Source organism: Oncorhynchus keta, chromosome 8, assembly GCF_023373465.1.
Source record: "Oncorhynchus keta strain PuntledgeMale-10-30-2019 chromosome 8, Oket_V2, whole genome shotgun sequence".
NCBI classification, from domain to species: Eukaryota; Metazoa; Chordata; class Actinopteri; order Salmoniformes; family Salmonidae; genus Oncorhynchus; species Oncorhynchus keta.
This window is the reverse complement of record NC_068428.1, coordinates 14,983,173-14,996,619: the sequence shown is the minus strand read 5'-3', so window position 1 is coordinate 14,996,619 and position 13,447 is coordinate 14,983,173. Positions and strand designations below refer to the sequence as shown.

The 13,447-nt window shown below is 44.8% G+C and overlaps 1 long non-coding RNA gene across 2 annotated transcripts in view; it reads left to right on the top strand.

Annotated features, from left to right (window-relative positions):
- Positions 1–12,584, top strand: part of LOC127931345 (uncharacterized) — a 46,661-nt gene extending 34,077 nt beyond the window's left edge. Inside the window, exons 1-3 of one of the 2 annotated variants that reach the window (XR_008140764.1) lie at positions 3,054–3,405; positions 4,125–4,250; positions 6,529–12,584. This is a non-coding gene — a long non-coding RNA (uncharacterized LOC127931345). Of the gene's footprint in view, positions 1–3,053; positions 3,406–4,124; positions 4,251–6,528 lie in introns of those variants that run through there. The other variant, XR_008140763.1, reaches the window with a different exon arrangement.
- Positions 12,585–13,447: the final 863 nt, after the last annotated feature.

Sequence of the window (13,447 nt, the reverse complement as noted above, 5' to 3'; positions counted from 1 at the left end):
CATATTCCGCACCCTGCGCCCCTCCGATGCCATCTCTGGAACGTGTGGGGTTAGGCGGCCACAATACGTGCTCTGACAAAGGTCGCACTAATAAAGGGGGGAGTCGTGTAAGTAGCTGGTTCACTTTGCATAATCAGGAGCTGTGCTGACGAGCTCAGCCTATTGTGCCCATCCTCTCCTGATTCACTAAGTAGGTTGATGTTTTGTACGTGCCTGAAAGACAGTGATGCAGTCACATGAACTGCGGTAATCAACCTTTTCTTCATTAAACGTGACAGAATTACACACTTCTATCATTGACCATCACCGACCGCTGAAAGATTTAAATATTTAGATGCAGAGAAGCGAGCCAAAAGCTTCATTCCAATGGTAATCTGTAATGAATAATTCTGATTTCATTATAATAACAAATCAGAGACAAGAGAAAACAGTCTTGCTTTGTGACTGTCTGCTGTATTGGCCCTAAGGTATAACCATATCCTGTATAACCACATAGTTGTTATACTCAAAGCAGTGTCTCACTGAATGAGAAAACATGACATCCCCGTAGCCTTCATCAATGTTTCTATTGCCTTGCATATCTTCATATATTACATCTTTCAAATGATGGGCACCTTGTTGAACCAAGTGCAAACAAAACCATTAGAGCTCTTACTATTGCTGTATTGTGATGGATAGTCAAAACAAATGTTAGTGTTACATTATTCCCAGTAGTGCCAAAGCTTGATTACAGGGTAATGTAGCATCTCTTGAGAAGTCTTTTGAAAGGTTGGTCACAGCTGTACCTTAGGGACCACAGTTGTTGTTTGTCTCTCACCACTCTCTCCCTTCTCGCTTTATAAATAGATCAGAACAATGACTCACAGAAGACGTTGTCTATTTTGTAGACCACAAAAAGGGTCACAAGCGAAAACCTCTTCACATTCAGCAACTTATGCCAAATCGACTGTAAAGTTGTTTTGAAGGCAAGGACAAAGAAAGAAACACAGACACAGACTTCAGAAATGCAGACTTCATTTCTACCTTTAAAATGAGATACAGTAAGAGATTTAGGCCACCAAAGTTCTGCCAGACAGTGATATAGAAAAAGACAGAAAGGGCATGAGAGTACAAGTCTAAAATCGGGATGGGTTCGGGGGCGTGTGGTGGGGTGGTATGCTGTTCATGGAGCAGCAGTCGGTTCAGGTGTGGACAGATGGGTAAATGCCAGCTCATAGAGTGGTGTGAACATTTGACCTTTCAGTTTGGGTGAGGAGGAACGCAGCTCGTTACAGTGCTGACCAGGCTTCCATTAGTACTGACCCTGACACTATTAACAGCCGGTCCCCAAGGGCCCCAATCACATGTGACTACAAGTGTGGCACGGCGGGGCCTTCAGAAGGCTGTCAGCCTGGAACGGAGGTACAAGGTGACTGATGAGGGATTGACCCAGGCATCTGACTGACCACCCTCAATGCTCCCGGCTCTACCCTTTCTCCCCTCTCTCAGGGTGGTAGGTGGCATGGTGGTTAGAGCATTGGGCCAGTAACCAACAGGGTGAAATATCTGTCGATGTGGCCTTGAGCAAGGCACTTCACCCTAATTTGCTCCGGGGTCGCCGTACTACTATGGATGACCCTGTAAAACACAGGTGTCAAACTCATTCCACGGAGGGTCAAGTGTCTGCAGGTTTTTGGTCCTCCCTTGTACTTGATTGATTAATGAATGTCACTAATTAGTAAGGAACTCTCAACACCTGGTTGTCTAGAGCTTAATTGAAAGGAAAACACAAAAACCTGCAGACACTAGGCCCTCCATGGAAATGAGTTTGACACCCCTGCTGTAAAACAACACAGTTGACTGCACCTATCCGGTGTGTGACAATAATTATGTATTCATTTATTTTACTCATACAAGCTTCACAGCTCAGCACATATTGAACACACAGGTTTACACCCATTACAATTAACCTTTGACCCCTGCCAATGCCCTCTTGAACACAGTTTGGGAAAATGTTATGTTTGAAATACACTGATATAGCAGAGATTTATATGGCACCTGTGATGTTTTGGAAATATCCAAATCAGAGTTAAGTTCAATGCCATACATGGCAATGACAGTGTAATGGGATATATATATATATATATATATATACGCACACACGCTGGGACCTCTGTTGCTACTTGAAAGTCTCCTCTGACTCTGAGAAAGTGTGTCCCAGACTTTATTTAGCCCACAGAGGAATGTCTGCCTTGCCCATTTGATACCACAGAGTTTCTCAGTACTCAGAATTCCCAAGGTGAGTCTAATGTTTTATGGGGTGTCTGAAAGGACGTAAGGGATTCTCTCCAACCACTGTCTCCTAAAACAGGAGCGGAATGACATTCACTGGAAGACAGAGGAGGCTTTTCCTTCAAGTGTTAGACAGTAGTTCAGAAAAACTCATAATGGCATCAAAGGAAGTGCATGACTACTGGATAAATAATAGAAATGCTCATGAAATTACCAACATGGCCAGCTGTCCCCTTCTGGGATGCTTCTTTGGTTAAATCCTCCATTTCACAATATATATATATATATATTATCTATTTAATATGGTAATAAACAAGTTTTAAAAAATCATTATTTCGTGTAATAATTATTCCTGTAATAAGTATTTTTGGCACAGTGTAGCCTTGACTTATAGAGTTTTTGAGGACCAAGCTGTGAGGAGAATAATGTAGGCTCAGCTGTGGGCTACAAAATGCATAACTTCTGCAAGGAATAGGCGGCAGGCGTAGGCGGCAGGCCTGTTTCTTATAGTATCACCCTACAGAAAGACAGTTCACAGACAACCAAGGGAATGTGACAGAGGAAACCCGGATTCCTGGTGGGAAATGGCAGTATAGAAACCCAAATACCATGGCGTGTAGCAATCAATGGCATCCTTGTCAATGATCAATTAGCACAAGGTCGGCTGCGGTATCCCCGCAGGTTTCCCACTGCCCTGCTGCCGCCCACGCGTCCTCTCTCCCCCCATCTGGTGTTCTCACAGGCTGCCAGCGGCTGGCCCGGGCACATCTCATTAAGGAGTTATGTGTAACACAAACAAACCAGCTCTCTCAGAGTGTTTATCTCATGGCACAGAGCACTGTGTGCCCGCACATCAAAGACTGTGGGAACAGACGACGCTCGGCGCAGCAGCTGCACTGGGATCCTGTCCACACCCTTCCTGTTTGCCGCGGTCTACCTCGGGGCTATTATTTTCCCAACGGCCCTGCGACGATAACCCCCCTACTGCCGTGGACACAGCTCCGCTGCCACCACCAACTCCCCGCTCCATGCCTTTCCTCCCCACCGCACCACGTCTCTCCGGGGCTCAACGGCCCACTGTGATGTCTGAAGCTGGCTGGCATTGTTCTCAGGGCGCTGGGGTCATAGACAGAGGTTTGATCAAAAGTTAATGAGCAATGTCAATTGAAAATATTTGCCTCGACGCAGTGTAATGGTTATTAACTGGAAATGAATTATTTACAATCTGAAAATTACTTTGCAGAGGAAGATTTATAGAACAGATTTACAACTGTGTGTTTATACCTGTATTCTCCGCTTGTCTGTCAGTTCGTTTTGTTCGTTCATACCTACCAGCGTTTTTCCCTTGCTCCTGTCTGTGCTTTAGTGCCTTTTTTCTAGTTTCCCGGTTTTGACCATTCCTGCCTGCCTGTACCTTTGCCCCACTACTCTGGATTACCAACCTCTGCCTGACCTGACCCTGAGCCCGCCTGCTGTTCCGGTGTCTTACACCCTCTCTGTATTATTGACCCCTGCATGCCTTGTCCTGTCGTTTGCCTGCCCCTGTTTAAAGAATAAACTGTCGTTTCTTCAACACTGTCTGCATCTGGGTCATACCTTAAAATGTGATACCGCATATTGGTCCCATAAAAACAATAACCAAACTTGAATTTATGTTCTCTTACTTATTTCATTTTTACCCATCTCCAGTGTCTGACATCAACTCCAGGCTCCGTGGGTACCCTGAGTGCAATTTGAAGAATGAGTCATAAAAAAAAGTTACAGAGCGCATAATATCCAGTAACCCACAAGTATTCCCAGTGACATAAAAATGTCACAGCTTAGAGGATGTGTTTATGTGTGTCCTGTGTTAGGTCTGTGTGACCCCTGCCCTGACCACCTCCTGGGGAGGCCATGTTTCCTGTGGGTGGCGGTGCGTGGCAGGTTGTCCCCGGTTACAGGCGGGAGGAGAGGCGTCAGAGTGTGCGGCACAGACCCAGGTGAGCCACTTCAAATACCCGGGGTTGTGACCTCCACCCTAGAGCCCCACTACCACATCCGGGTCGCACTCACGCATGACCCCTCCTCTCCCCAGGAGCGTTGTCCTCTCTCTCAGACCTCCGCTGAGGGTCAGGAAATATTAGTCTTGGTCATGATTGGCACACACAATAAACACACACACAACACACTACACACACATCATGGTGACAATCCCAAAACTGAGTATAGTGTTACTTGAGAGTTATTTGACACTCAGGGATGTTAATTTGTTCATATTGGGTTTGCAGTTGAGTATTGAAAAGGTCAACTGAACACACATGTTAAATCTCATCTTTGTACAAATTCCCCAATGTTTCTTCTACAATTGTACTTTCTCACACAGTTTGTCTTCCAGTAGAACAAACCAATCCGTTTGGTCTGTGTCTGACCCGTGTGACAAGAACAAGCAGGACAGGAAATACACAGCAATTATCAAATGACCAACAAGTGTCTGTAACCTCATGTTCAGACATTTTTCTCCCACACTTCTCAACATTGCCAATGTAAAAGAGGTTCCTTTTGTCATTTTTTAGGGGCTGATCCAGTAAGTAGGTTCTCTTGCTTTGTGCACAGAAAATGAGAAACAGCAATAACACCAAAGTCCATTGGGAGAACAAATAAGTAGGCTGGGACATAAAAGTGTCATTTCAGATGAGAGGAGTGTTGTTTCATACATCAAACACTTATTTTCTAGTGTTACTTCAAATGGTACTTTTGGTCAAGAGCCCCTGATCTTAAAACATTAAAGCCATGCGCAGGCTGTGTGGGCGGTGTGTGTGTGGTGGCTACTGGCACCTGCTCTGCCAACACTACTGGCTCTCACGAAACCAGCCCTAATTTCCATCTCAAAGGGGCAAGTTGTGAGAGGAAAAACGTATTATCTGCTTTTTGGACCAGATCTTTGCTTGAAACCAAGAAGGGGCCCAGTTTTACCATTATACCAACCATTTTGACTACAGCCTCCAAACAGAGACAAAACCAGAGCCACAACAGGAGGCTAGGTGAGAAAGAATAAGTGTGAAGGAGAACTAGCTGAATGTGATGCAGGATATGAGGTCATGAATGTGTGGAAGCATCCACTCTAGGCCCAGTGTAAACAGTCTTGTTCTAAGAAGTGCAGAAGCCATGAAACGTGTCAAGAGTCAGCTTCCGTTCCCCTCCATTGTCGTTCATCTCAAACTGCAGTGGGTAGATATGACAACCTTGACTAAGCCCCCCCATTCCACCCTACTGGACTCTCATCTCTGAGGGAAAGGGTTTAATTGAGGGTAAATAGCCACAAAAAAAACTGAACACTACCCTTTTGTACTTGTGGGTACATTAGATCACATTATCATTATCGGTGCTAATATCTGTCTAAGTGAGAGCTGAGTGCTGATAGCCTCTAGTCTTTTCTCAGCCAGGTCAGTAGAGTGGTCCCATAGTGCCGGTGAAGAGAGGACCTTCTCTTAACCCTACACGGCCCGTTCCCTACAGGCCTTGGCTTGAGCCTGGCCTGGACTCGGAGCACACTGAGGCCCCTCTGTGTGGTGTGCCAGCACTCTGTCACCGCCCGTTATTTACTCTGTCCCCTTGGCAGTCAGGCCCGGTCAGGTTACAGTCTGGGAGAGAGGAGGGGCAGTGGCTTCGTCTTCATCCGTGGACCTGAACCAAGACCAGCAACCAGATCCACGACAGGAAAACAAAGAGCGTGGTTACGAACAATGGCAGCGACGGCCATTGGCTTGGCGCCGGAGGCACACAGGGCTGCAGCACACCTCTGGGCAGCCAGCTTGGGTCCCATGGACTTCTCTCTACCAGTTAACCCTCCACAGATGTTTAGTCAATAAGAAGAATAGAGTGTGCCATTATGCCTCATAGATTTGTCAGCTTATCCTGTTGCCCGGTCTAACAATGGGCAGCCACTTCCAGGTCCATTCACTGCCCAAGTTTCACTGAGATCATGTAAATAGATTATTCCATGGGGCCACTAATCTTCTGGTCCCATATCCTTTTATGAGGTAAGCATTGCTGGTCAATACGTTCAACAGGAACAAATGAACAGATAAATCATTCATGCTATCTACAATCAAGCCATTATTGCGTGAGTGTTGCTCTGGGGTTAGGGTCTTTTAAATGATAAAACAGAACTAAGTCCTCTTTTAAAGCAACTTTAAAGACTTTTGAATAATCAAAAATGGCCTTGATGTCAAAGTAGTTAAACCTTAAATCATTGTTTTTCTTTCCTTTCATTTCCAGGTACTTTTCTCATACAGGGTGATACATCCTCCTAGTCCAGGCACGTGATATCTATTTGCCAGCCCATTGGGAAAGAGCAGTGGCTATCTGGGAGACGTCATGGACACCTCTTCCTCTCCCTGCGTCTCTCTGCGGTGGTCAGTGTGAACAGCCTTAGATTCTTCTGGGTGATTCACAGGCCCATTGATGACAGGTATTTTCCAAGCCTGGGCCTCTACAGCCACAGCTGCCCCTCCCAGTGTTTCCCGCGCTGAGTGTGTGAAGAACCGCTGGACGTGTGGGTGATCGGGGCTTGCGAGCACCCGGCCACCCCCCAGCCACCCCCACGTGCCCCGATAAGGGAGCTGACCCCTCTGTTGTCACATTCTCCCAGAGATTAGCCACAGTAGTTGGGGTAGATTGGACCGGGCTGCCAGGGAACAGAGAACCAGAGAGAAGGGGCAGGGGTCAAGCATGTATGATAGTAATGTTCTTCAGCTCCTATCACTGATAATAAGGATCCGCCCCTTTAAAAAAAATGATATACCCAAATCTAACTGCCTGTAGCTCAGGCCCTGAAGCAAGGATATGCATATTCTTGGTACCATTTGAAAGGAAACACTTTGAGGTTTGTGGAAATGTGAAAGGAATGTAGGAGAATATAACACAATAGATCTGGTAGAAGACAATACAAAGAGAAAACCAACCTTTCTTTTGTATTTTTTTGTACCATCATCTTTAAAATGCAAGAGAGAGGCCATAATGTATTATTCCATCCTAGGTGCAATTTAGGTTTTGACCACTAGATGGCAGCAGTGTATGTGCAAAGTTTCAGACTGCTCCAATGAACCATTGCATTTCTGTTCAAAAATGTTGTATCAGACTGCCCAAATGTGCCTAATTTGTTTATTAACAACTTTTCATGTTCACAATTGTGCACTCTCCTCAAACAATAGCATTCACTCTAATAGCTACTGTAAATTGGACAGTGCAGTTAGATTAACATGATCTATGTCCTGGGAAATGTTCTTGTTACTTACAACCTCATGCTAATTGCATTAGCCTACGTTAGCTCAACCGTCCCGTGGACAGAACACTGATCCCATAGAAGATAAGGTGTAGAGCTGTAGGGTCTTCCCAAAGTGATGGGGGACCGTGAAAAACTCATCTTGAGTTAGAATAGAGTTCATCTCAAGTCTGGCCTGAAATAGATGGCCATTCCCATGATGCAGCTAGACTTCTAGATTTTTTGTTGTCATATGGAAACTGTTATTGCTTCTTATGATATTTATCATATTCTTGTTTTATGTTTCATAAAACATTTGTAAAAGACAACTGAAAGTATTCAGGTGTGTTTGCAGTCAATACAAAGTTTTATGTTTTTGGTTAGAATGTTCAGACCTCTTTGAGCGTTGGGCCAGTAACTGAAAGGTTGCTGGTTAGAATACCCAAGCCGACAAGGTGAAAAATCTGTTGATGTGCCCTTGAGCAAGGCACTTAACCCTAATTTGCTCCAGGGTGCCGTACTACTATGGCTGAACCTGTAAAACATCATGTTTCACTGCACCTATCCGGTGAATTTGACAATACAACTTTTTTAAATTTTTGACACATCAATGCCCATCCTTATCACTCATCACAAACCCGCAGCACTCGCCAGTGTGTGAACACTAGCTTATTGTAATTTCACTGGCATCCTTCAATGTGGAAGAAAAGACAGTGATAGAACATTGGGGACACAGCCCATAACAACAATATTTAGCATTGTTTATCAGGAGCCAGTGACCGGCTGTATCAGTGTTGTGGCTCTAGTAGGTCTTGCCCTGATATCGTCTGGCTGAGAGCTCCTTCCTGGACAGCCTTGTGGCTCCTCAGGGCCAGGTCAAGAGGGCCCAGACCCACCCCAAGGAGAGATGGTCTGTCTAGGGCTGGGACTGGGCGCTGGAGGGGAGAAGTCAGGCGATTGTCTGGAGACCCTGAACACAGACAGTGTTTTCACTAGGATGCCTGTGTTATACCTCTTGCATAACAAAAGTTAGCTAATATATTCTGCACTAACAGTCATGGTTATTTTTGACTTTCTGAAGATCAAACAAAGTGTAAGCAAAGTATGCACGTGTGTGTTTTTTTGGAGGGGGGCAGTATCTGTTACTCTTACTGGTTTCTTGGTTCGTTTTCTCCTGTGAACCACAGTAGTAGACTAAAATACTATTGGGAAGGTAGTTTCATTGGCTGAAGCCAATGGTAAAAGGTAAAAGTGTATCTTTTTGCCAGACAACTGCTGTATCCTGCTGCAATTTCACAGTGGTCAGGTCATTTTATGTGTGGCTGATGACTTCCTCACTCCCAGCTGATAATTGGTTTTACACATTTACCACAGGAGTCCCTCCAGTGTGTGTGTGTGTGTGTGTGTGTGTGTGTGTGTGTGTGTGTGTGTGTGTGTGTGTGTGTGTGTGTGTGTGTGTGTGTGTGTGTGTGTGTGTGTGTGTGTGTGTGTGTGTGTGTGTGTGTGTGTGTGTGTGTGTGTGTGTGTGTGTGTGTGTGTGTGTGTGTGTGTGTGTGTGTGTGTGTGTGTGCATCCCCATTGGGCAACCTTTACCAGGAACATTGAACAGCATAGTGGGACTGGTCGTAGGTTATGTGATCAGAAATCCTCAATTTGTTGTCCCTTCCCTTCTTTTACTGGTAAAAACAACAGTCAGTTGTTTAACTGATTATTTTTTTAAGTTTGTAAGAACATTGTAAATGTTTAATTTTGGCAAGGGATGCCACTACAATTCATAGGTGAAATGGACAATGGAGTCTGGAGACATAGTAGGGAGACCCAATACTTCCAAAAGCATGTATCCCGACAGGAAACTCAGGTCACTAGACAGGAAATAGAAACAGTGGAGTTGGAGCAACCTGTCTGTAATATGTCTATAAATATGTTCTATACCACTTCTTCCACCAGGATGCCAAAGCTCTCTCACTGCTAAAAAACATTATAACACCAGATAAGTGAATGTACCCGTCCTCAAGCATTAGACCTCTCTGGGTATGAACTTGCATGAAGGATGCATTCTGGACACACCTTATCTGGAGATGTCAATCTAGAATGGGGGATGATTTGTGGGCTGCTGGACAGAGTCTCTGAGCGTGTGCCTGCGAGGGGGAACTCCAGACGTGTTGCTTTTTAAAAGGCCTGACAGAAATACAGCAGCGTGACAGGGTGAATGGCAGGAAGGGACCTATTATTCTGTGCCGTTTTGTTCCAGCGTTGGCCTGTACGACGCCTGGACCCCGTCTGCCATGTTCTCGCTTCCCAGGATATCCGACTCACGGCCGCCGCTCCAGCTAAAAGCCAACTATTTCACTCCTGAGACGCACAGCGCTTCCTGATATAGGATGCACTTGCTTGTCTCTCTGTGACCTTAAACACTAATAATGGGCCTATAATATGACTCTGGAGTCAAGAGGTTTGGAGTCCGCCCGCCCAGGGCATTGTCACAGTGACTGCTCGTTCCCACTCTCAGGAAAAATAAACAGAGGGCCGTTTGTTTCTGACAAATTAGACAACAATAAGGAAGAGTCTGTATTATTTGGATAGGACTGGATTGTTGTTTTAGCAAACCTGTTGTAATGATATACACTAATGTTTTGATTTGAAATGTAACAGATTCATTTATTGGTCTCAGACTGTTCTAAACACCCAGAATAAAATCCTTTAAATATTAGTAGACCATTTATGGGGCTGAATCTGTATGCCCAACAATGTTTGTACCCTGTTTTGCACTGCTACCATGTTGTGCTGCTGCCATGTTGTGTTGCTACTATGTTGTTGTCATGTTGTGTTGCTACCATGCTGTGTTGTGTTGCTGCCATGCAATATTGCTGTCTTAGGTCTCTCTTTATGTAGTGTTGTGTTACTCTCGTCGTGGTGTGTTTTGTCTTATATTTATTTTTATTTTTAATCCCAGCCTCCAAGGCCTTTTGCCTTTTGGTAGGCCGTCATTGTAAATAAGAATTTGTTCTTAACTGACTTGTCTAGTTAAATAAAGTTTAAATACAAAAATATATAATAATAAAGTAATGATACAGGAACAGCTCTAAGTTCCCTTAATACGTAATGGATTTACTCAGTAGATCCAAGGTCTGTAGCCTATTGCACATTCTGTAGGAAATCCACTTGTTTTTCACTCATATTGGGAGTGGCGAGAGGGGCCGTCCTTGTCTAAGCCCAAGAAAAGAGAGCGCAGGAAGTGGAGGCCCCGGTAACGGCGTCTGTTACCATGAAGCAGTTAACTTTGTTTGAAGAAGGCAGCTCGCAGGTGACTAAGGGGCAGCCTTGTGTTTGGAGGAGGGCTTGATATTGTGGCTGTTGTTTTCATTGTGTGCTGGGGACTCTGGGAGGGTAAGAACAATAATGCATGTAATGCTGATTTTGGAACGACTCCACACAGCCTTTCCCAGGCTGGGCAGCCTTGGGAACCACTGATACCATGGCACAACGGGCCGGGACCGGGGCCCCATCGCATGGCACAGGGCAGGGGCTGGAGCATGGGGCAGGGTGGAGGATGGAGCAAGTATGTTTGGGACGACGAGAATTCTACTTCCTGCATGGGAATGGAGGACAAAAAAACACACACACACACTAACACACACACACATGCACACACTCTCTCTCACACACTGACACACACATGTACACACAGTCTCCACACACACACACTCTCTCTTTCACACACAAACACATAGTCTCTCCCTCTCACAAACTTGCACGCACATGCACACACACAGTACATTATGCCTTTGCGCAAGTCGCCCAAGACTGGACCAGCCTCATGCTCAGACTATTCTAAGAGGTGACACCAGACATACTGTGTCAAGACACCGTCAAGGAGACTCGACGATGGCAGACATATTTCAACTAATGTTTTCAAGTCATGTCCTGGGTTTTAATCAGTGGCTCTTGTTTTCTATCTCCCAAGGATGGAACGTGAAAACAAACAGATTAAGGTGGGGGAGATGGAAGTTTTATCCCCCTTTTGGCAAAGTAAATGTTCAACAATTTACCCTGTTTTGGAGGATTTGGAGGACACGTGAAATGAATTTTCTAATACTTTGCCACCTGTGTTGCAAATTATAATATCGAAACTGCCTTTGAAATCATCTGCAAGGGTCTTTGTGACCTTCTAATGTTATAGATTTCCTTAGATAAATGTGGTGGGTTTGATTACAACTAGTCATTAACCATGTTAAAGGAATACATTTCCAGTAACACACTGGTTTGAAATCCCTTGTACGGATAACTCTCATCATGGGAGGGATTGGTAGGGAAAGTCCCGGTAGGGACTACAGCACATGTTTTAATTACTCCTCTATTCCCTGGGTCACACCTGAGAGAGCTTGTGCAGGGCACTGGGCTATGAGAGGGTGCTGACAGGTCAATTGGCCTATCTTCAGCGGAAGGTGGTTGTGGATGAGTGAGCTGGGGGAGTAGAGACCAGCCTCTCAGACCCAGGAGGAAGAGAGAAGAGGTACAGAGTGTGGACACCATGGTCACAGTGCAAATCCACTGTAGCATTTGAATAACTGATGGTGATAGAAGGAGACAAAATACGAAGAAATAAGGGAGAAAAATGTTTTTAATAATTTTGAGTGCTCAGTTTTTGTACTATTTTACTAAGATACAGTACTTTCCCTCTAGTAGTGTGGTTTGACTTAAGTTGAAGTTATGTATTAATGTATTTCACAAACAGACATAAAAACAACCTGTTCACTAAAGATCCCACCAAAGAGTCCACCTCTTTGTTGAAACAAAGTTGTGAAAAATAAATGAACGTGTGAAAGGTCAAAAGTTGCCCAGGTCCAATATGGAAGTGGTGCATTTATAAGCTTTTAGATCATGTGGGTTCAATTGGGCAAACAACAAACACAAACAATGTGAAGAATAGAGTTAAGAGCAGCGGTGTCGGCAGTGAGGGGGGGTGCGAAGCTTGGCTAGCAGTAACCTCCCTGTCACACCAGCCCAGCCTGTGTTCCTGGCTGCATCTCACACGACGATTGGGTTTCACTGCAGTGCGGTGAGTTGTGGGAACGAGTCATCACACTGGCAGGCTGCCTGGGAGTCTGTGCTACCCACCACCAGGGGTTAGGCACATGACGGTGGGGGGGGGGGGTTGTGCACCAAACAATGCGCTGTCTTCACTGTTTAACCCAGGAAACTAACTACAGCTGGAGCATCCAACTGGCAGGGGACCCAATTCATGTGTGTGTGTGTGTGTGTGTGTGTGTGTGTGTGTGTGTGTGTGTGTGTGTGTGTGTGTGTGTGTGTGTGTGTGTGTGTGTGTGTGTGTGTGTGTCCTCAATTATATTTACAATGTAATCATTTTGTTCAAGTTGTGTTTTATTTTATCTTCATCCCAATGTATTTTATTCAGTTCCAAATCAGATCAACTCTGAAAAAGTTCTGATGTGAAAAGATCTGATGTGATTGGTCATAAGACCAATTAGTGGGGAAAAAAAGATCAGAATTGGGCTGTCTGTGTAAACGCAGCCATAGTGGCATATCTCTGAACAGATTATTCAGATGCGTAAAAATCTCTTTCCCCAAAGCTCACATGAGATGTTCTTGGCTCCTCCATGTCTCAATCGACTCTTTTTATAGTCCTTGATGTTGAGTAGACAATTTCAGTTCAAGACCAGGTGTAGACTCTTGACATTCTCCATGCAAGTCCATGATGTCATACACACTACAGACAGATAGACATTCCTTCCTTTCACTCCTTGGGGGCAGATTAGGATTGCTGATGGTCTGGATGTTCAGTTTCACCATTTAAATCTTTCCTATGATTATCTAACTTCTCTCAAACACACCACCCCTTTGTCAGCCATGTTCATAGACTAATGTGGTCAATTATGAAAATACATTTATTCTGGTTATTTTGGAAAACTATTC